The 21,602-nt window shown below is 47.5% G+C and overlaps 1 long non-coding RNA gene across 1 annotated transcript; it reads left to right on the top strand.

Annotated features, from left to right (window-relative positions):
* The first annotated feature begins 4,347 nt into the window (after window positions 1-4,347).
* LOC115525296 lies at window positions 4,348-5,743 on the top strand. The gene is made up of 2 exons (XR_003972342.1): window positions 4,348-4,470; window positions 5,269-5,743. It is a non-coding gene; the product is annotated as an uncharacterized LOC115525296 (long non-coding RNA).
* The last annotated feature ends 15,859 nt before the right edge of the window (window positions 5,744-21,602 follow it).

The raw sequence follows: 21,602 nt of genomic DNA on the forward strand, positions 1-21,602 counted from the left end.
TCCCGATCGGTCGGCCTTGCCTCTCATTGCAATAAACTTTGTTGTGACTGTCACTGGTGCCCGTAGCATTCTGTTTCAGGAGTCGTGTGGATGCAACATTCGGTGCATTGGCCGGGAAAGTGAAAGGTCTGAAACAGGGCCCTTTCCTCGGACTGCTCCGCTGACCCCTGGGAGGAGGCTTGGGATTGGGAGAGGTAAGGAATTCTTGGAGCGCGCCATTTGAATGACTCAGGAGGGTCTGCTGGACGCGGCTATAGACCCAGAGTCAGGGATCCTACCGGGACGCCGGTGGACCCCATTTGGTTTGGTTTTTGTCCAGAAGGATCCTATTTTCAGGTGGCTGCCACAGCCTACTGGCCTTGAGATCTCGAACTTGTGTTTTCTTCGTGTCTTAATTGTCTTCTTCCTGTTGACTGTCTGGGCGACCTTGTCAGTTCTGCCTATCTTTGTCATGGGTCAAAATCAGAGTACCCCCACCCCTCTGAGTCTCATACTAACCCATTTCCAGGACTATAAAAAAGCTGCCTCAGTGTTTGGCCTCCACGTTAAGAAGCCAGTCCTTCGAACTCTCTGCGAGGTGGAATGGACCAGCTTTCAGGTCGAATGGCCTCCACAGGGGACCTTTGACCTTACTTTGGTATATAAGGTTCATGATAGTGTCTTTTCTAGGCACGAAGACCAAATCCCATACATTGGAGCGTGGAGAACCCTCATTGAAAACCCTCCAGATTGGTTAAAACTTCTCCTTCCCCTTCCCCCTCGCCTCCCTAAAGTACAGGCTTTGCTGCTCAAAGGCAGCCCATTTGGAGCTCAGAATAAGAATCTTGACAGGACTAGGTGGCCACCCCCTCTATCACCTGCACCGGAGGAAGAAAAAGAAACTTACCACCCGCCGCCCTATAGTTCTCGCCCAAAGAATATGGGTCAAGATGCTTCAGATCAGGAGGCAAGCCCGAGTCGGGACACTCCCCTGAGCCCATCTCACACCTGGTCAGGGACTCCGTTCCATCCCCCTCCCACTGCCTGACCCCTTCGTCCAAGGCCACCCTTGCAGGGTGATGTCCGACCCTTTATGACTTATGTACCCTTCTCCACTAGCGACCTTTACAATTGGAAGCTTCGAAACCCCTCGTTCTCAGAGAAACCCCAAGCATTAATTTCTCTCCTTGAAACTATATTTGTGACCCATCAGCCAACCTGGGATGACTGCCAGCAGCTGTTGCAAGTTCTCTTCACCACTGAGGAGCGAGATAAGATCCATCGCGAGGCTCAGAAATTAGTGATGGGACCAAACGGGCAACCCACCGAGGATCCCACTGTAGTCGAGGAAGTCTTTTCCTGAAAATTGGGACCCAAACACTCCTCACGGTAGGCGATCATTGACCCTATTTCGCCAGACTCTACTGGGAGGTCTCCGAGCGGCTGCCCGCCGGCCCACAAACACGTCTAAGGTAACAGAAGTCATTCAGGGGACAGAGGAAAGCCCCTCGGCCTTCTTAGAAAGGCTCATGGAGGCGTACCGCACCATTACCCCTGTAGGCCCTGAGGCACCTGAAAACAGAAGGGCATTAAATCTGGCCTTTGTCTCACAGGCAGCCCCAGACATTCGGAAAAAGTTACAAAACTTAGATGGGTTGAAAGGAAAAAATTTACCTGAGTTAGTTGAAATAGCCCAAAAAGTTTTTAACAATAGGGATTCTCAGGAAGAAAGACAGACACAAAAATTGACTAGGGTGGTAACGCCCGTCCTGGATGCCCGCGAGGGAAGAGGACCCCAAACGCCCAAAGAATTCTGGTCTGGGCAAAAGAAAAAAGACAGACAAAGGGTTAGAGCGCCACTAGGAAAAAACCAAGGTGCATATTGCAAACAAGAGGGACACTGGAAGAAGGATTGCCCCAACTTAGCCCAACGCAAAACTCGGCCACCCCAGGCGTCGATAATGAAAGTTGATTCTGACTGACGGGACCACGGCTCGGTGGCCCCTTCTGAGCCTTTGGTTACTGTTAATATAGGGGGCCAGCCTAAGACTTTCTTGGTGGACATTGGGGCAACCTTTTCAGTTCTAAAACAAGATCCTGGCCCCACCAGGCGAGGAGCAACCCTGGTGCAAGGAGCAACTGGGTTCCAGACTTGTAAATGGACCACTGAACGACAAGTAGATTTTGGCCGTAAAACTGTCACACATTCTTTCCCAATCATGCCTGAATGCCCCTGCCCTGGATTACTAGGTAGAGACCTACTACATTAACTAACGGCTTCTTTGAAATTCACTAAAGGGGGTATGCATATTAAAGTCGGCCAGGATGGCCCAACAACCGTAATGGTGACTGTGCCACTTGGGGAAGAGGACCTGCTCTCTCCGGTGCCTAATGAAAGTGTCCATGCAGTCGATCCCCTCCTCAAAAGCCTCCAGGTGGGCTTCCCCCAGGTATGAGCTGAGACCAATCCACCGGGGCTGGCGATTCATCAAGCTCCGATAATAGTGGAACTTAAGGCATCCGCGCTTCGGGTAAGACTAATATCCCACGTCCCGGGAGGCTAGGCGGGGAATCGCCGTTCACATCAAGTGTTTGCGCGACTCCGGCATTTTGATCCCATGCAAGTCGCCATGGAACATTCCGCTTCTCCTTATCCGGAAGCCTAACTCATCCGATTTCCGGCCAGTTCAGGACCTAAGAGCAGTAAACGCCAGGGTAATGGACATTCATCCCACTGTACCCAACCCTCATACTCTCCTTAGTTTGCCTCCCCCTTCTCAAGTGTATTATATACAGTTCTGAACTTAAAAGATGCCTTCTTTGCCATCCCGCTGGCCCCACAAAGCCAGCCACTATTTGCATTTGGATGGACTGATCCTGAAGAGGGAAAAGCCGGACAGCTCACCTGGACGCGACTCCCCCAGGGATTTAAAAATTCTCCTATTCTTTTTAATGAGGCCCTGCACCAGGATTTAGAGCCATTTCGAATCTCCAACCCGCAGGTAACTCTATTGCAATATGTTGATGAGATCTTGTTGGCGGCCCCCTCTCATTTAGGATGCCTGAAGTACCACCAAAGGACTCTTGAGTCTTCTGCGAAAACTGGGGTACCGAGTGTCAGCCAGGAAAGCGCAGATCTGTCGTGCTGCGGTGACCTATTTAGGTGACAACCTTAAACGAGGTAAGCGCTATCTCGGTCAACAAAGAATTCGGGCTATACTCGATATTCCTCAGCCTAGAACTCGCAAACAAGTCCGAGAGTTCCTTGGGGCGGCAGGCCACTGCAGACTACGGATACCTGGCTTTGCTCAACAGGCAGCCCCTTTGTATGCCGCTCTCAAGGGGTCTCCGGAGTCCTTCACATGGGGGGAGACTCAAACTAAAGCCTTCCAGGCCTTACGAGATGCTCTCATGACCCCACCGGCCTGGGCCCTGCCAGATCCCACCAAGCCATTCCATTTGTTTGTAGCCGAAAAGGGGGGGGGGGTAGCCAAAGGAGTTCTGACTCAGCGCCTGGGAACTTGGCACCAACCGGTGGCCTATTTATCCAAACGGCTGGACCCAGTTGCTTCTGGGTGGCCCCCACGCGTTCGACAAATTGCCGCCACCGCGCTCCTAGTTAAAGCCGCAGACAAACTAACCTTGGGGCAGGCATTGTCTGTCACGGGGCCCCATGAAGTGGAGGCTTTGCTGCAGGCTCCCCCAGAGCGATGGCTGTCAAATGCTCGGATTACCCAATATCAAGCATTGCTCCTCGACCGGCCCCGAATACGTCTTTGTGCCTCCGCGGCCTTAAACCCAGCCACTTTGCTGCCCGAAGGACAAGGTCCCCCTCTGCACTCTTGCCCAGAAACCTTGGCGATGATCTCGTCCCTCCGCTCCGATCTTACGGACGTTCCCTTACAGGACCCTGATATCAACAGGACCCTGATATCAGCATGTTTTCAGGCGGCAGTGGTTGTGTGTTTCAAGGGCAAAGGCGTGCCCGCGCTGCAGCGATGACAGACTGCGAGGTTCTATGGCAACAGACCCTTCCCCCCGGGAACTTCAGCCCAGCGCTGCGCAGAGCTCATCGCGCTAACAAAAGCCCTAAAACTCGAAAGAAACAAGGCAGTTAATATTTATACGGACCGCCGCTATGCTTTTGCCCCCGCCCAGGTGCACGGATCCATTTATCAAGAGCGCAGCCTCCTCACGACGGAAGGCAAGGCCGTCAAAAACAAAGCTAAAATTTTAGGCCTTCTGGCAGCCGTCTGGGAACCTGCAAAACTGGCAATCATTCACTGCCAGGGACATCAAAAAGGCGACTCCCTAGAGGCAGTCGGAAACCCACCTGGCTGATGCCGCAGCCCGAGAAGCTGCCCTAACTAAAAGTGAAAGTGCCTTGCAGCTACCGATCTAGCCCAGTTGCACTCCTAAAGATTTGGAGTGGGTTTCCAGAAAAGGGGGGAAGTAAGATGCCGGGACAAAAGTGGTTTCAGGATCCTGAAGGTAAGATACTCCTACCCGCGGCACTCGGGCGGCGCATGGTGGGTCAGCTCCACCAAGGGACTCATCTGGGGAAAACGAGGATGGCGCTTAGTGTGGAAAAAGTTCAGGGCGCAAGGGCTGGGAGAAGAGATTGAAGAGGTGGTTGAAAGATGTGTAAGTTGCGCCCAAGTAAATCAGGCTGGTTGGGGGAAGTAGATTTCACTGAAATTAAACCAAGGGAATACGGATACAAATCCCTGCTTGTTTTTGTAGACACCTTCTCCGGGTGGGTCGAGCCTTTCGTCACTAAATCAGAAACGGCTCAGGTGACAGTTAAGGAATTATTAAATGAGATAATTCCTGGATTCGGGCTGCCTCTGAGCATAGGATCGGACAATGGCCCGGCCTTCATGGCGCAGGTGTCCCGGGGTCTAGCCCGGGCATTGGGAGTAGATTGGAAATTACATTGTGCATATAGACCCCAGAGCTCGGGTCAGGTGGAAAGGATGAATCGGACCCTAAAAGAGACCTTAACCAAATTGTCCCTTGAGACGGGCGAAAATTGGGTCGATGTCCTGCCTTTTGCCCTTTTGCGAGCGTGTTTTACTCCATTTGTCAAGGGATTTTCCCCTTATGAAATTTTATTTGGCAGACCTCCACCTATCCTGCCAAGGCTAGGAGACGACATAATGGAACAGTTGGAACAGGACCAGCTGCTGGCTTCACTCGTGGCCCTGCAACATGTACAGAAGGAAATAACCAGGGCCTTGAGAGAAGCCTTCGCTCATCCTCCTGTTCTTCCCCACCCCTTTCAACCAGGAGACTTAGTCTGGGTCAAGAGGCACGAGCCTAAAACCCTGGAGCCACGCCGGAAAGGACCACACGCCGTGATCCTGACTACACCCGCGGCCGTGAAGATAGACGGTGTCCAAATCTGGATTCATCACTCTCAGGTCAAGAAAAACTGCGTGAAGGCGGGAACACCCCAGACTGATACGGAACCGGATAACGAACACAATGGAAGGTCTGAAGGCACCCAGAGGATCCTTTAAAGCTAAGACTGATGTGGGCGTAATAATAATAATTGTCTGGGTTTGTATAATGGTAAGCGTGGGGGACTGTACGGAATTGCATCCCCTATCTTTGTGGCCATACCAATGGGAACTCAGGGACACTGTCACAGGGTAGGTGATAGCATCTAATACCTCTTCCCTGTGCCTTGTTTTTTGTTTGATTTATGCGACTTGGTGGGGGACTCATGGGGGACTTTAATTACTAATTATAAACAGCCAACGGGCTTTGCTCCTCCGGTCCCCAAAAACCCCTATATGGTTACGTATGGATGTGGACACAGGGATCAAGAACAAAAAATGGCTGACATACCAGGGTTATACAGTTGCCCTGCAAATAGAAACGTCGAACGCGAAGGAAAAGGCCAATACCATTGTGCAAAATGGGGTTATGAAACGCTGGCTCCCTGGCTGGCGGGACAGGGCCATGACCCCTTAACCACCCTCCTTAGAACTCCAGATCCAAGGAAAAGGCAACCCAACAAAAATATGTTTAAAAAAGGTTTCTAGTTCCCGTACCTTTTCCTCTTCCTGGGACACTGGATACGCTTGGGGTCTCAGGATGTCTGCTCCAAGAGTTGACAAAGGCATTTCCTTTACTATACAAAGGGTTAAAAAAAAAAAAACTCCACCTGATCCGGTAGAGCCAAACAAGGACATGATTTTACACCCCCCCCCCCCGCTCTTTCCGACTGTCCCTTCCCAACCTACCTTGCGATCGGATGCCCCCACAAAGTCAGAATTACCAACTACAGGTCATATCCAGAACCCATTCTCCCCTGAGACGCATTGGCTAAATGTAGTAGATTCTCTGTATGCTTGGCTAAATTCATCTCACACCGAGATTGTACAAGATTGTTGGCTGCGTTTAAACCCTAACCCCCCATATTATGTGGGAATGGCTACAAATGCCAGCATTAGACAAGACATAGGAAAGCATGTCATAAAATTGCTAAATCCAAGCATGTCATTGTCCCCTTGGGGTTCACAACCAATTTTAACCCTAGGAGGCCTCCAAGGACAGGGTTGGTGCATAGTGTCCCGAGAATATAATTCCACTCCTAGTGGGACTGGGAATTGCGGGACCCACAGCTATTGGACCTGTTGGACTCATTGTGGGGGACGAAAATTTCAAAACTGTAAGCGAGCGAGTAGACCGAGACCTTGGCTACTTGGAAACTTCAATTTCTCGGCCAGAACACCAACTAGACTCTTTAGCCTAGCCGAGGTTGTATTACAAAACAGAAGAGGACTTGATTTACTCTTCATGAAGGAAGGGGGCCTCTGCGTGGCCCTCGGGGAAATGTGCTGTTTTCATGCCAACAATTCTGGAATAATCCAAGACACTCTCAGTTTGGTCAGGGATAATCTTAGGACCAGGGAATGTGCCTTGGAGGCCAGCGATAATTGGTATCAGAGTTTATTCTCTTGGTCCCCCTGGCTCACATCACTGCTCACCGTCGTAGCTGGGCCACTGCTATTGTTACTTCTCGGGTTAACTATAGGCCCGCGCATTATCAATTGGTTAGAACAGTAGGTCAAGAGGCGAGTTGGTGAAACAAAAATAATGATTAGGTCCAACTATGTCCCCTTAGTTCCTAACGAAGAATCAAGGGATTGATTCACTGACAAGAAAAGGGGGAGATGTAAGGGTTAAATTGTAGTGTAGGGCTAATTGTAGTTTGAAAAATAACAGCTTTGTTCTGACACTGAAGGTCAAGAGATAACAGCCTTGCTTTACTCTTGTAAATTACGCTTCATACTCTTGTAAATCAGGCTTCACCAATGAAGGAAACAAACGCTCAAAGAAAAGAGCATCAGAGGCAAGGTCAAGGAGATCCACTGGTTGCAACTTAGCGGCAGAAAGTCTAAAATAATCACCTCATTCAGCAACTGTTTCTAACTCATCTGGGAACTGTTTCTCTGTTCTGTTCCCAGGTAATGATAAAACGATGTGATCGGCTTTAAAAACTCTGTACCCCGGCTGTTCCGGGCCGCACTATCAAGAGTGTTGGTCCCCATGGGTCAGCCTTGCTTCTCATTGCAATAAACTTTGTTGTGACTGTCACTGGTGCCCGTAGCATTCTGTTTCAGGAGTCGTGTGGATGCAACAAAGTGTTTGTTTTTTTTTTTAATCGGTAGCTTTATGTGGTTGTTTTTCATAACACCTTTTTTGAGATGTAATGCACATACCATAAAATGTAACCGTCTAATGTTCACAATTCTGTGGACTTTGGTATATTCACAGCCTTGTGCCACCATCCCCGCTGTGTAATTGGAGAACATATTCATCACCCCAAAAAGAAGCTCAGTAGCCATCAGCAGTCCTTCTCCTTTCCTCCCTTCCCCCCAACACGTGGCATTCACAGGTCTACTCTCTGCCTCCATAGAGTGGCCCATTTCGGATATTTCACGGAAAGGAAATCACGTAGTACGTGGTCTTTTGCGTCTGGCTTCCTTCACTTCGCGTCATGCTTTCAAGAGTCGCCCACACTGTAGCATTATCCGTGCTTCATTCCTTTTTTACGCCCAAATAATACTCCATAGTGTAGATCTACCACCCTGTGTCTCCATTCATCACCTCTCGGGTCATTTGAGTTGGTTCCACTTCGGGGCTATTGTGAGTTGGTTGCTATGAACATTGGTGTACAAGTATTGGTCTGAATACCTGCTTTCAATTCCTTTCGTTGTACGGCCGCTAGGGCAATTATTGGGGCATAGGGTAACTTTGTGAGGACTCGCCAGGCTGTTTTCCAGAGAGATGGCACCTTTTTACATTCCCGCCGGCAAGGTGATGGATGAGCCTTCTGATTTCTCCACGTCCTTGTCAATACCTGTTATTATTATTATTTTTTTTATTATAGTCAACCCAGTGGGTGTAACGTGGCATCTCACTGTGGTTTCGATTTGCATTTCCCAAATGACTAATTATTGAACCTCTCTTGCAAGCCTCTGATTAATTGTGATTAATTTTCAGGGTTCTGAAAAAGGTGATTTTTATATCTCCTTGTAAGTACTCACATTGTTTTTCGGTGAGGGGGGAGATTCGTGGAGGTCCCCACTTTGCCATTTCAAAAGGGCCACTGTCCTTGCTGACCTCTTGGTGGATAACACGGGCCACGGTACCGTCATCACCCTGTCTTAGGGTTGTTTCTACAACACAGCCTAACAGCATAATCAGGAAAGGATGAGGGGCTCCTGGGTGGCTCAGTCAGTTAAGCGGCTGACTCTTGGTTTCCACTCAGGTCATGATCTCCCCGGTTTCGTGAGTTCAAGTCCCGTGTTGGGCTCTGCGCTGGCAGCATGGAGCCTGCTTGGGATTCTCTATCTCCCTCTCTCTCTGCCCCTCCCCCACTCTCCCTATGCCTCTATCTCTCTCAAAAATAACCATTAAAAACATTATTTAGGGGCGCCTGGGTGGCTTAGTCGGCTAAGCGTCCATCTTCGGCTCAGGTCGTGATCTCGCAGTCCGTGAGTTCGAGCCCCGCGTCGGGCTCTGTGCTGACAGCTCAGAGCCTGGAGCCTGTTTCGGATTCTGTGTCTCCCTCTCTCTGACCCTCCCCCGTTCACGCTCTGTCTCTGTCTGTCTCAAAAATAAATAAAGGGTAAAAAAAGTTTTTTAATTCTTTAAAAAATAAAAACAAATAAATAAATAAACTTTAAAAATAAATAAATAAGACAAAATTCAGTCCCTCGGTTTCACTAGCCACAATCCAAGTGCTTAGTAGCCATATGTGCCTACTGTATGGGAGAGCACAGATCTAGAACATTTCTGCCATTGCACTCTTCCAGATACACCCTCTCCAGCTGTCTTCAAGCATGCGATGGGTTTTGGAGTCCAATGGCTCATGAAACCCAGGGCATCAAGTCTCCTTCATCTGCAAGGGGGCACCTTTCCTAATGGGTGCTGATTACTTTTAATGAACAAGGTAATGAATGTTTGAAGAATATGACTTTTCTGGGTCATTTCCTACTCCTTCTAGATGGAAATTTCCAGAGCAGTTCTGCGCAAGAGAAGATAACAAAAGAAAATACCCTTGAAAATATCTTAAATAGTGCTACCGTTGTTATTGGCTCCCAGGTCCCAGGACCATTTCTCTCTTTAGCAAGCCCTCGCTCAAGGGCAACTCGAGGTCCGTTGTCATATAATCCTAGACAGGTCTCCTGGTTCCCCAGGCAGGGCTGTTGCCAGCATAACCACCTGCCTCTCAGAGACCAGCAGCTGGTCTCAGAAGGATTTAGTAAGGGTTACAATGATGAAGTTTTTTTTGGGGGGGGTGGTCGGTTCATGGGGTCCAGAGCTGATGTCCAAGAAAGAATTCTTGAAGACGTCTTTGGTACAAAAAGTTGGTTTTATTTAAGCACGGGGACAGGACCCATGGGCAGGAAGAGCTGACAGGTAACTAATTATATACCCTCAGGTTGGGAGGTGGTCAGGGATAAAGTAAGTCTCCAAGGTATTTTGGAAGCAAGGTTTAGGGGCTAGCTATTGCTAGGGAAACACCACTTATTACTGGTTAATAAAACCCCAGTCATGAGACTCTTCAGATGTATATCAGGGGCCATAACCTCGGGGGTATGATTGCCTGCACGTATCTTGGGGCAGTGGAGATAAAGGAAGTAAACTTACAGGGTCCTTGAGGTTGGGATAATGTTGAGCTAAGGTTCTCTTTTGCCCCCAGCAAAGTGTCATCCTTGCGGCAGCTGAGCTCCTAGAGGGAGGTCACTCTGCCGGTTTCAAGGACTTGTCAGGGGGCTGCCGGCAGTAAGGGAATTTAGTTTTTCATTTGCCTTAGTTTCCCATATTACCGTGGTAAGCACGTAAACACCTCCCCTTTGTTCTTGGGTAGCCAGGAGTGTCCAAGGAATATCACCCATATTCCGCCTGGGGGTTGGGTGGGGGGCTGCTAGCTTGTGCTTTGCCCCTTAGCTTGCCCCACGCTCCCTCATCAATAATGTAGATCCATTCAGATGGGGCTCCTGGATGGCTCCGTCCATTAAGTGTCCGACTTCGGCTCAGGTCAGGTTCTTGGCGGTTCGTGAGTTCGAGCCCCATGTGGCGCTCTGTGCTGACAGCTCAGAGCCTGGAGCCTGCTTCAGATTGTGTGTGTGTGTGTGTGTGTGTGTGTGTGTGTCTGACCCTCTCCTGCTCACACTCTGCCTCAAAAATAAATAAATAAATAAATAAACATAAAAAATTACAAAATCGTACTATAGATCCACTGAGGAGAAATGCAGCAGCTGAGAGGCCCAAGTCAAGAGAAGGGCGACCAACAGCATGGTCCTGGCCCAGCACTGGCTTCAAGCAAAGGGACGCTATGACTTTAGCTGCGAATGACTGAACACAGCCACCCTGAAGGATGTGCAACCTGTCCCCACGCTCGGGAGGGTCCCACATTGGGTTTAATGCTCTGCTGCCACATCTGGGAATTCTCCTTTTTTTTTTTTTTTTTAAGTTTATTTATTTATTTTGAGAGAGAAAGAGCACGAGCGAGCCAGGGAGGGGCAGAGAGAGAAGGGGAGAGAGAATCTTCACCAGGCTCTGTACTGTCAGCGCAGAGCCGGACGCAGGGCTCAAACTCACGCACCGCGAGATCATGACCTGAGCTGAAACCAAGAGTTGGACGCTCAACCGACTGAGCCACCCAGGCGCCCCGCCATCTTGAAATTCTTAATCATTTTGGAACAAGGAGCCCTGGGCCCTTCAACTCATGCGGCTGGTCCCATCCGCAGAAAGTCGAGTCTTTTCCACGGGAAGCGTTAATCTGTGAGCAAGAGCCGGAACTGGCAAGAGAAGAGACATGGGGAGGGACTGGATGGGGCGCTGAGGGAAGAGCTGGCCCACAGGCTCTGTCTTTCTCTCTCCTTCAAAAATAAACATTGGAAAAAACGTTTTTTTCATTAAAAAAAAGAGAACAAAGAGAAGAGATGGGGTACAGGGGGGCTTCCAGCCACAGAGAAGACAAGGAACAGGGGCTGACTGCCCATATGGGGCCCATGGCGAAGGCATGATGAGTGGGAATGGGCCCAACCCCCGGCCACAGGAAGGGCACTCTCTGCTCCAGGCACGTGGGCAACATTTCTCTCCTCTGCTGGCCTCAGCTTCGCCGGTTAAGGGGATTTGCTTTCTCTCACCCTCCCAACCCCAGTCAATATGCCTGTGGTGGGATGAACTTTTACGTGTCACCTTCCTACGCCCACTGCTGCAGATACGACCGTCCTGCTACTCAGCCTCTCCTACCACATACGCTCTCCACGCCGGCAGATGTGACATCACTAAGATGAGTAAAGACAGGGAGACTTGGTCTGCATGTTAACACATCCTGATCAGGGTCCTCCCCGACACAAGAAAGAAAGAAAGAAAGAAAGAAAGAAAGAAAGAAAGAAAGAAAGAAAAGAAAAGAAAGAGAAAGGAAGGAAGGAAGGAAGGAAGGAAGGAAGGAAGGAAGGAAGGAAGGAAAAAGAAAAAGGCTGATTTGTCTTAGAACTGCTTAACACAAAGTATCTGAAGGACCTACGAATTCCTCCACTTAAGGTATAAGCTGTCAAGGGGGCGCCTGGGTGGCCCAGTCAGTTAAGCGTTCCACTTCGGCTCAGGTCATGGTCTCACAGTTCGTGGGTTCGAGCCCCGCGTCGGGCTGTGTGCCGACAGCTCGCAGCCTGGAGCCTGCTTCGGATTCTGTCTCTCTCTCTCAAAAATACATAAACGTTAAAAAAAGAAAGATACAAGCTGTCAAGAATCTGTTATTGCCCTTCCAAGACAGGGGCAGTGGCAGAGACGTAAACAAAGCGAAAGAGAATTGAAGGTGAGGGGGAGAGAGAACTTGCAAAGGTCTCCAAAGTAGCCACTGGAGGAACTTCTTGGAAGGACGGGACTCCAGTGGAAGTGTGCATGGTCTGGGGACCCACAGAGCCGCCTCAGGGGCCCCCGGGGGTTCAGGCGTTTAAGGGGTAAAAGCTTGCTTGCCGCAGAAATGTAATGTGACTCCTCAGAGAAACTCTGATAACATATAACAAAGGTTTCTGTGTTGTAAGTTGGTTTTACCAGAACGTGGACAGTTTATTCTCTTCCCCAGCTTTTGCTTAACTTCATGTAAACCGGTAAAAACTAAGAACTGACACGACTCCTTTAATGTCCATTTGAAGCAAAATTTTTTTTGTTTTAATATTAAAAAAAAATTATTTTAATGTTTATTTTTGAGACAGAGAGAGCCAGAGTGTGGGGGGGGGGAGGGGCCGCGAGAGAGAGAGGGGGAGACACAGAATCCGAAGCAGGCTCCGGGCTCCGGGCTCCGAGCTGTCGGCACACAGCCCGACGCGGGGCTCGAACTCACAAACCTCGAGATCAGTGACCGTGACCCGAACCGAAGTCGGACGCTTAACCGACTGAGCCAGCCAGGCGGCCCTGAAGCAAAATTTTCAATGTTTGAAAGTAAATTCAATCAGCAAACTTGCAATGATCATTCTTCATTCAGCGCGCCAAACAGGATAACCATTACTTCTCGGCAAGCCAGGCAACATATTTTTGATGGAAATAGCTAAATGTCAGCTTTTATCTGAAAAGGGCTCCAAATTCTTTTTTTTTTTTTTTTGCCTGATTAGGAGAGGAGATATAACTATTGAAATATATTAGACAAGAAAACAAGGTACGGAATCGTGAAAGAACAGATCGTCAGAGTCAGTCTGATAATTACGAAAAATACGATGTCAGAGTAAGCTCATTCTGACTGTGAGGACGAGTTGAAAACTGCTGTCTACCAAAAGTAGGACAAGGTATAAAAACCGTAGCTTTAATTCCACGTAAATGGAGCTGAAAATGCACCATAGCTGCGTGGCCACTCGCTATCTACGTGTGTACATTCAGGGTATTTGCTTTGTTCAGTAATAAAAAATCAGCTACTTCTAAAAAAGGAAACAGAAAAAATTTGCGTCCTTGAGAGCTCCGTCTCCCGGGCCCACCTTGCGCACTGTCTCGTCTTCCTGAAAATTTATTCTTTTCCCAGGATGAGCCAGAAGAATATTTGAATTTTTTTTGAAACGTTTTAACTTTTTTTAAGTTTATGTTTTGAGAGACAGAGTGAGTGGGGGAGGGGCAGAGAGAGAGAGAGAGAGAGGGACAGAGAGCATCCCAAGTAGGCTCCATACCACCAGCACGGAGTCCGACGCGGGGCTCCAACTCACTAACTGTGAGATCATGACCTGAGCAGAAACCACGAGTCAGACGCTGAACCGACTGAACCACTGGGGCGCCCCAAATATTTGAATTTCTTAAACTTGTCAGACTGTCCATCCCGAGAAAGCTAGAGCGTCTGGGCCAACAGCCCTCCTGTTGGGGTGAGCACTTAGGCTCAGTCTAGCCCTGGTTCTAGAAGGACAGTTAACACGACGCCCTAAAGAAAAATGTCCAGCCGGTGAGAGCCACCCACCCTGAAGGCTGGACTGGGAAAGTGAGAACAACTGATGTCCTTTCCATCTTTTCCCGTTCATACACGATACTCCCCAAATACACAAGGACCCTTTTCTTCCGAAATTGCTACCGCAGAGCATGCTTCATTCAGTTAAAACACGCAGGTGGGCTAAACATAAATCCAGGGCCATCTAGACCACACGCCACCCTTGAGTGACCTTGGGAAAGACACTCCCCTCTGGGCAGAGGCAGCTCCCTGAGCAACCAGCTTGGTGAGTGAAGGGTGCCTTTGCACAAGCTGGAAAGAGTCCCAATCCCCACCCCACCCTGGGGTGATACAGCTTCACGGCAAGATGCACAGCTTGGCCGGCAGAACCCAGGCTTAATTTCACCACCTCATTCCCACCCATTTGGCCAGGTGCGCTTGCTCAGTGAACCGCCTGCACAACTGTACTCAGTGGTTCTGCTTAATCACTAAACAGGAAGCTGTTCTACAGTAGGAAGAAAGCAGTTCACCTAGCCTGATTCTGATCAGGTGCAATGTACTGACACTTCTTAAAATGTCACAGCAATAATTACTTGAGGCTGGTTGACTCAAGAGAATCCCAGGAAAATGTCAGGTTATATAAAAGGAAGTAAAAAAACGTAGACAAACTCAGAAAGACATTTGGGCCTTTGCCAAATAACAGAGGGATAGATGATGTGTCTGTATAGTCAGCTGGAGGTGAGTTCAGTTTCTGGCTATATGACCTTAGGTAAATCATTTAGCCTCAGTTTCCTCATCTGGAAAATGAAAATAAAAGCGTGTATCTCACAGGGGTATTCTGAAGATTACAGGAAGTAACATTCATTCAACTAATACTTACTGAAATACTGAACACTTCTCACATTCCATGCACTGAAACACAACTGTGAATACATAGGCAGGGTTCCCACCATTTAGCATGGGGTCAAAAATAATATAAAATTTCCTGGGGCACCTGGGTGGCTCAGTTGGTTGAGCATCTGACTCTTGATTTCAGCTCCGGTCATGATCCCAAGGTCATGGGATTGAGCCCTGCATCAGGCTCTGCCCTAAGCACGGAGCCTGAGATTCTCTCTCTCTCTCTCCCTCTGCACCTCTCCCCTGCTCAAGCTCTCTCTGTAAAGTAAATAGATAAATAAATAAAACAAAAATAATATAAAATTTCCATTAGGATAAGAGTTATGCGAGGGTATAATGGAGGGAAATTTACTTGGTCAGGTGGATTGGGGATAGTTTCCAGTTCGTCTGTGATCTGAAAAAAGAATGGAGGCTACCAAGCAATGAGAGGGGGAAAGAGACACCCAACCAACGGGAAGGGAATGTGCAAGAGTCCTGTGGCAGGAGGAAGCTTGGCTTGGTCGTGGAAGCAAGGCCATTGGGGCTGGAGCACAGAAATCAAGGAGAAGAGTAATACCATTGTTGTATCGCTTTGTATGTTGGCTTTTTCTTTTTTTTAAGTTTATTTATTTTGAGGGGAGGAGGGGCAGAGAGAGAAGGCGAGAGAGAATCCCAAGCGGGCTCTGTGCTGTCAGCCTGCTCGACTGACACGGGGCTCAGCCTCACAAACTGTGAGATCATGACCTGAAGCCAAAATCAAGAGTCGGTCGCTTAACCAACTGAGCCACCCAGGTTCCCCTATAAAACATTATTAATGAGATCATTTACGTTCTTTGATGGGTCTCTAGCCAACACTCCAGGGCCTAGAGGCTTCACCCGCATCAACTCATTTCATTTCACAGCTGCCCTGGAGCCCAACAGCCCTTCCTTGTGGTTTTATACTCATTTGACAAACTAGGAAGCTGCAGTGCAGAGATCAAGCAACCTGCCCAAGGTCACCAAGGGCTCAAAGCCAACCTGAATGGATAGAGTGCAAATCTGCATCCACTCTAGGTTGGGATCTCTACTGGCTGCGGGACCCCAAGCAAATGCCTGCAACTTCCAGCTTCTTGTTTCCCTGGTTCAGGCAACCAAGAATTGGAGTTAGCTCTGCAAAGGTGGGCGCCACCCGGGGGGATGAAAGTCCTGTGGCAGACAGACCTGTAGGCTGGAGAAGGAAGAGCAAAGGGTGAGTAAAGGTGGGGGGTGGGGGGGCTTACTGTCTTTGTAACCCATCTCCCTCTCCACCACAGATCAAATCCAATGCCTCAGACAGGATAGGAACTCGGGAAACAGTAGTTCGTTGGTTCAAGGCTCGGGCCCTGAAAGCCCTAGCTTCACATAGCTACGGAAGGGGGAATCTGGGCAGGACGGTTTGAACAGCGATCCCGGATCGCGCCACGCTGCTGCCACCTGGTGGCGCCGTGCCTAAGGTGTAGAGCAATGCCTCCCGGCAACATTAGTGTCCGAAGTAAAGAGAACGCTGATGAACGGTAGGCTTAAAAATGGTTAAGATGGTAAGTTGTACGTTATGCCTTTACTGTGATAAAAATAAATAAATAAATGGAAAAAATGAAAGTGTAAAATGAATTAAATTTAAAGAGTGAAATAAGTCCTTTCTCACTCGACTCAGGAGGTAACATTGCTTCTGAGATTAGGTTGTAGCATATCATTATCACATGACAGTTCGAAGTGTTTCTGTCCTGTCTCTGCGCTTCCCTCAAGCCCTTTAAAATTTCCCTTTGGCATCCTTGGAGCAGGGGTGTGATGATCTATTACTGATCATACATACATAGATGTATGATCTAACACACATATATGCTATTAATTATGTTATATTATAAATATTATATATTTATATATACTGCCGCTCTTTGACTCAATTCTCTCGAAGCCTTTATTCAGTTTGCAGTTTCCAAAGATGAAATCTCGACCCTAATGTTCCATCTGATTCCTACTTTGCATCTGCCCTTGCTAAGGTACAAATATATGTGACATGGGAATGCAAGCTGGTGCAGCCACTCTGGAAAAAAGTATGGAGGTTCCTCAAAAAATCTAAAAGTAGAACTACCCTATGACCCAGCAATGGCACTACTAGGTATTTATCCACGGGATACCTGTGTGCTGTTTCGAAGGGACACATGTACCCCCATGTTTATAGCAGCACTATCGACAATGGCCAAAGTATGGAAAGAGGCCAAACGTCCATCGATGGATGAATGGATAAAGATGTGGTATATCTATACAATGGAGTATTACTTGGCAATCAAAGAGAATGAAATCTTGCCATTTGCAACTACGTGGATGGAACTGGAGGGTATTATGCTAAGGGAAATTAGTCAGAGAAAGACAAATATCATATGACTTCACTCATATGATGACTTTAAGAGACAAAACAGATGAACATAAGGGATTGATGATATAGGATCTCATATTAAAGAAAATAATGAGCATTTATACTAGACTGTGTTGCTTATAACACACATAACCCTGTTAAAAATAAAAGTTTTCTTGAGATAATTCACCCTTTAAAATTGTACAATTCAGGGGCGCCTAGGTGGCTCAGTCGATTCATCGTCTGGCTTCCGCTCAGGTAACGAACTCGTGGTTCGTGAGTTCGAGCCCCGTGTCCGGCTCTGTGCTGACAGCTCAGAGCCTGGAGCCTGCTTCGGATTCTGTGTCTCCCTCTCTCTCCGTTCCTCCCCCACTTGCATTCTGTCTCTCTCGTTCCCTCTCTAAAATAAATAAAGATTTAAAAAGTTTTCTAATTGTACAATTCGGTGGTTTTTAACACATCCACAGTGTTACATATTCACACTGTTGTGCAGCCATCACCACCATCAAATTTTAGAACATTTTCATCACCCTAAAAGGAAAGAAACCCTATACCCGTTACCAGTCACTCTGCATTCTTCCCTCCCCCAGCTCCTGGCAACCACTAATCTGTTCTCTGTTTCCACGCTTTTGCCTCTTCTGGGCGTTTTACGTAAACAGAATCATATGCTATGTGGCCTTTTGTTTGTATCTTCTTCCACTTAATGCTTTCAGGGGTCACCTATGTTGTGGCATGTGTCAGTAACTTTATTCCCTTTTATGACTGAATAATACCCCATTGTATGACATACCATATTTTATTTATCCATTAACAGTTGATAGGTATTTGGGTTGTTCCTATTTTGGGTATTATAAACAGTGTCACTGTAAACATTCTTGTAAACGTTCTTATATGTTTCAATGCCTCCAATTCTCTTGGATATATACCTAGGAGTGGAATTGCTGAATCCTATGGTAATTCTGTGTTTACCTGTGTGAGGGGCCACCAGACTATTTTTTTCACAGTGGCTGCACCATTTTGCATTCTCACCAGCGTGTTTGAGGGTTCTAATTTCTTCACGTCCTCAGCAACATTTTCTTATTGCTTATCTCTTTTATTATAGTCTTCCTAGTGGGTGTGAAGAGATAGGATTTGCATCTTCCAAATAACTGATGAGGTTAAGCATGTTTTCATGTGCTTATTGGCTATTTGTATATCGTCTTTGGGGAAATGTCTATTCAAGTCCTTCGTCACCTCTAAATTGGATTGGCCTTTTTTTTTCTTAACATTTATTTTTGAGAGACAGACAGAGACAGAGTGTGAATGGGGAAGGAACAGAGAGAGAGGGAGACACAGAATCGGAAGCAGACTCCAGGCTTTGAGCCATCAGCACAGAGCCTGATGTGGGGCTTGAACCCACAAACCGTGAAATCACGACCTGAGCTGAAGTCAGACGCTTAATGGACTGAGCCACCCAGGCGCCCCAGGTTGTCTTTTTGTTGTTGAGTTGTAAGAATTCTTTATAATTCCAGATACTAGACCCTTATCACATATATGATTTGCAAGTATTTTCTCTTATCTTGTGAATTATCTTTTCACTTTCTTGATAGTGCTCTTTGATGCACAAATATTTTTAATACAAGATCTTTTTTTTTTTTAATTTTTTTTTTTCAACGTTTATTTATTTTTGGGACAGAGAGAGACAGAGCATGAACGGGGGAGGGGCAGAGAGAGAAAGAGACACAGAATCGGAAACAGGCTCCAGGCTCTGAGCCATCAGCCCAGAGCCTGACGCGGGGCTCGAACTCCCGGACCGCGAGATCGTGACCTGGCTGAAGTCGGACGCTTAACCGACTGCGCCACCCAGGCGCCCCAATACAAGATCTTTTAAAGTGCATTTTTTACAATGTTTATTTATTTATTTTTTTTCAACGTTTATTTATTTTTGGGACAGAGAGAGACAGAGCATGAACGGGGGAGGGGCAGAGAGAGAGGGAGACACAGAATCGGAAACAGGCTCCAGGCTCTGAGCCATCAGCCCAGAGCCCGACGCGGGGCTCGAACTCACAGACCGCGAGATCGTGACCTGGCTGAAGTTGGTCGCTTAACCGACTGCGCCACCCAGGCGCCCCTACAATGTTTATTTTGAGAGAGAGAGAGAGAGAAAGAGAGAGAGAAAGTGTGCATGTGCACACACATGAGCGGGAGAGGGACAGAGAGAGAGAGGGAGAGAGAGAACCCCAAGCAGGCTCTGAGCCATCAGTGTAGAGCCTGATGTGGGTTCAATCTCACAAACGTAAAATCTTGGCCTGAGCCAAAATCAAGAGTTAGACGTTTAACTAACTGAGCTACGCAGGCACCCCAAACATTTGTTTTATTATCAGAAAAGTGATAAGTGACACACTTCATGACATCCATGAGTTAAAAGAGGAAACTGTTCTCTTGCGGTGTTGGGTACAATTTAGCAGCCATTCCTAATAAACTCTAAGTAAAACAGAACTGGAAGAAAATAACTAAACACTGATAATGTATTCTTAACAAAACCAGTAACAGCCATTCAACCACATGAGGCCATGCCGAACCCACTGCCCTCAGAAATAGGAAAAAGGCTAGATGTCCATTGTGATTCAACCGTGATTTCAAGGTTTGGATTGATGCACTGAGACGGGAAAAGTATTGGCACCAATATTTGAAAAGAAGGGGAGGGGCACCTGGGTGGCTCAGTCAGTTGAGACTCTGACTTCCGTTCGGAACCAGTGACTGACTTCCGATCTGGAACCAGTGCACCTTGCAAAGGATGCAAGATGGCGAAAAGGAAATCCAAATGGCCACTGAGCATTTATAATAGGATGTGGAATGAGATTCTTCCTGTTATCTGAGCACAATAGACGACAATACCCCCACATTCTAGAGAGAGTATTGACATGCTCTTGAAAGTTTTCTATATTGGGGCGCCTGGGTGGCGTAGTCGGTTAAGCGTCGGACTTCAGCCAGGTCACGATCTCGCGGTCCGTGAGTTCGAGCCCCGCATCGGGCTCTGGGCTGATGGCTCAGAGCCTGGAGCCTGTTTCCGATTCTGTGTCTCCCTCTCTCTCTGCCCCTCCCCCGTTCATGCTCTGTCTCTCTCTGTCCCGAAAATAAATAAACGTTGAAAAAAAAAAAATTATAAAAAAAAAAAAAGTTTTCTATAAAACACCAGAGCCAGTCTTTTGACAATCAGCCCCATCCTCCGCCTCCAGATAATAACAAGCAATTAATAATTCAGGAAAGGACTGAAAGAAGGGAGGAGAGCCGGTGTCATACCTAGTCTATTTTTTAACACCCATAGCAGATGATCTAACTCCTCCTCTTTCATACTACATTATTTTTAGCATTTATTTTTATCACAAAATGAAACTATACCCAACATCAAAGGCCTCACATATTTCAAAATAGATACAAACATTCAATAACTTCCTCCTTTGCTTTTTATTTTTCTTTCTTGGGCTCTACGGAGTCAATATCTTTTCATGTAAGGACAGCACCCTCTTCACACTAACCTAGGCACTACTGTGAAGTTATTTTGTAGATGTAATTACAGTCCCAAGTCATTTGGCCTTAAGAGAGGGAAATTATCTGGGTGGACTTGACTTAATAAGCCCTTTAAAAACAGAGTTTCTCTGGTGAAGAAACCCCTAGAAAGGAATCCAGCTTGGCCAACACCTTGATTTCAGCCTCATAGAGCAGAGAACAGAGACATGCTATGCCCAGACTTCAGATCCGCAGACGCTTGGGCTACTAAATGGATGCTTTAAGCTGCTAAATTTGTGATAAATTATTACATAACAAGAGAAAATGATGACACCCTTTATTGTTGGTACCCAGGTGGGCCTGCCCTTGGTACCCACCAGCAAGAGGCCTTAGGGGAGAGAGAGTAAGGGTTTTCCCTCTCCATCCTGCCCTTGACTGCTCTACATTGCCTGGCTGAGGCCAAGACAGGGGGCTCTGGCTCTGCCTGGCCTGCCTCAGCTCATTCCTTGGGGTGACCCCTAGACACCTTTGGCCTCTTTGGCAGTCTTGAGAATCACTGTGTTGGTAAAACCATACTTTCCTTAATCAGCCTCTACCTTTGTATGTTGGAACCGTTTCCATTTTTTATATTGTAAATAAGGCTACCACAAACATCTTTGTACGTAAAACTTTGTCTGGATCTTGGCTGGTTTTCTTAGGATAAGACATGCGGAGTTAAAAGCAAATGAACATCTTTAGGGCTGATGTATATTACATGAACATTTCTAGAAAGCCCAGAGCCCCATCAGGGGAGTATAATGTCTAAGGTTCTTGACCTAAGCCGAGCCAATAGACTTCCTGGCTCAAAGGCTTAGCTATTTCAGGGGGAAGACCACCTCCTCATTTTACCTCCACACTCTTCCCCTCAGTGACCCACCCTCACCCCTAAGCTTTCAGTCGCCCACTGGGAAC

This window comes from Lynx canadensis, chromosome D1 (assembly GCF_007474595.2).
Source record: "Lynx canadensis isolate LIC74 chromosome D1, mLynCan4.pri.v2, whole genome shotgun sequence".
NCBI classification, from domain to species: Eukaryota; Metazoa; Chordata; class Mammalia; order Carnivora; family Felidae; genus Lynx; species Lynx canadensis.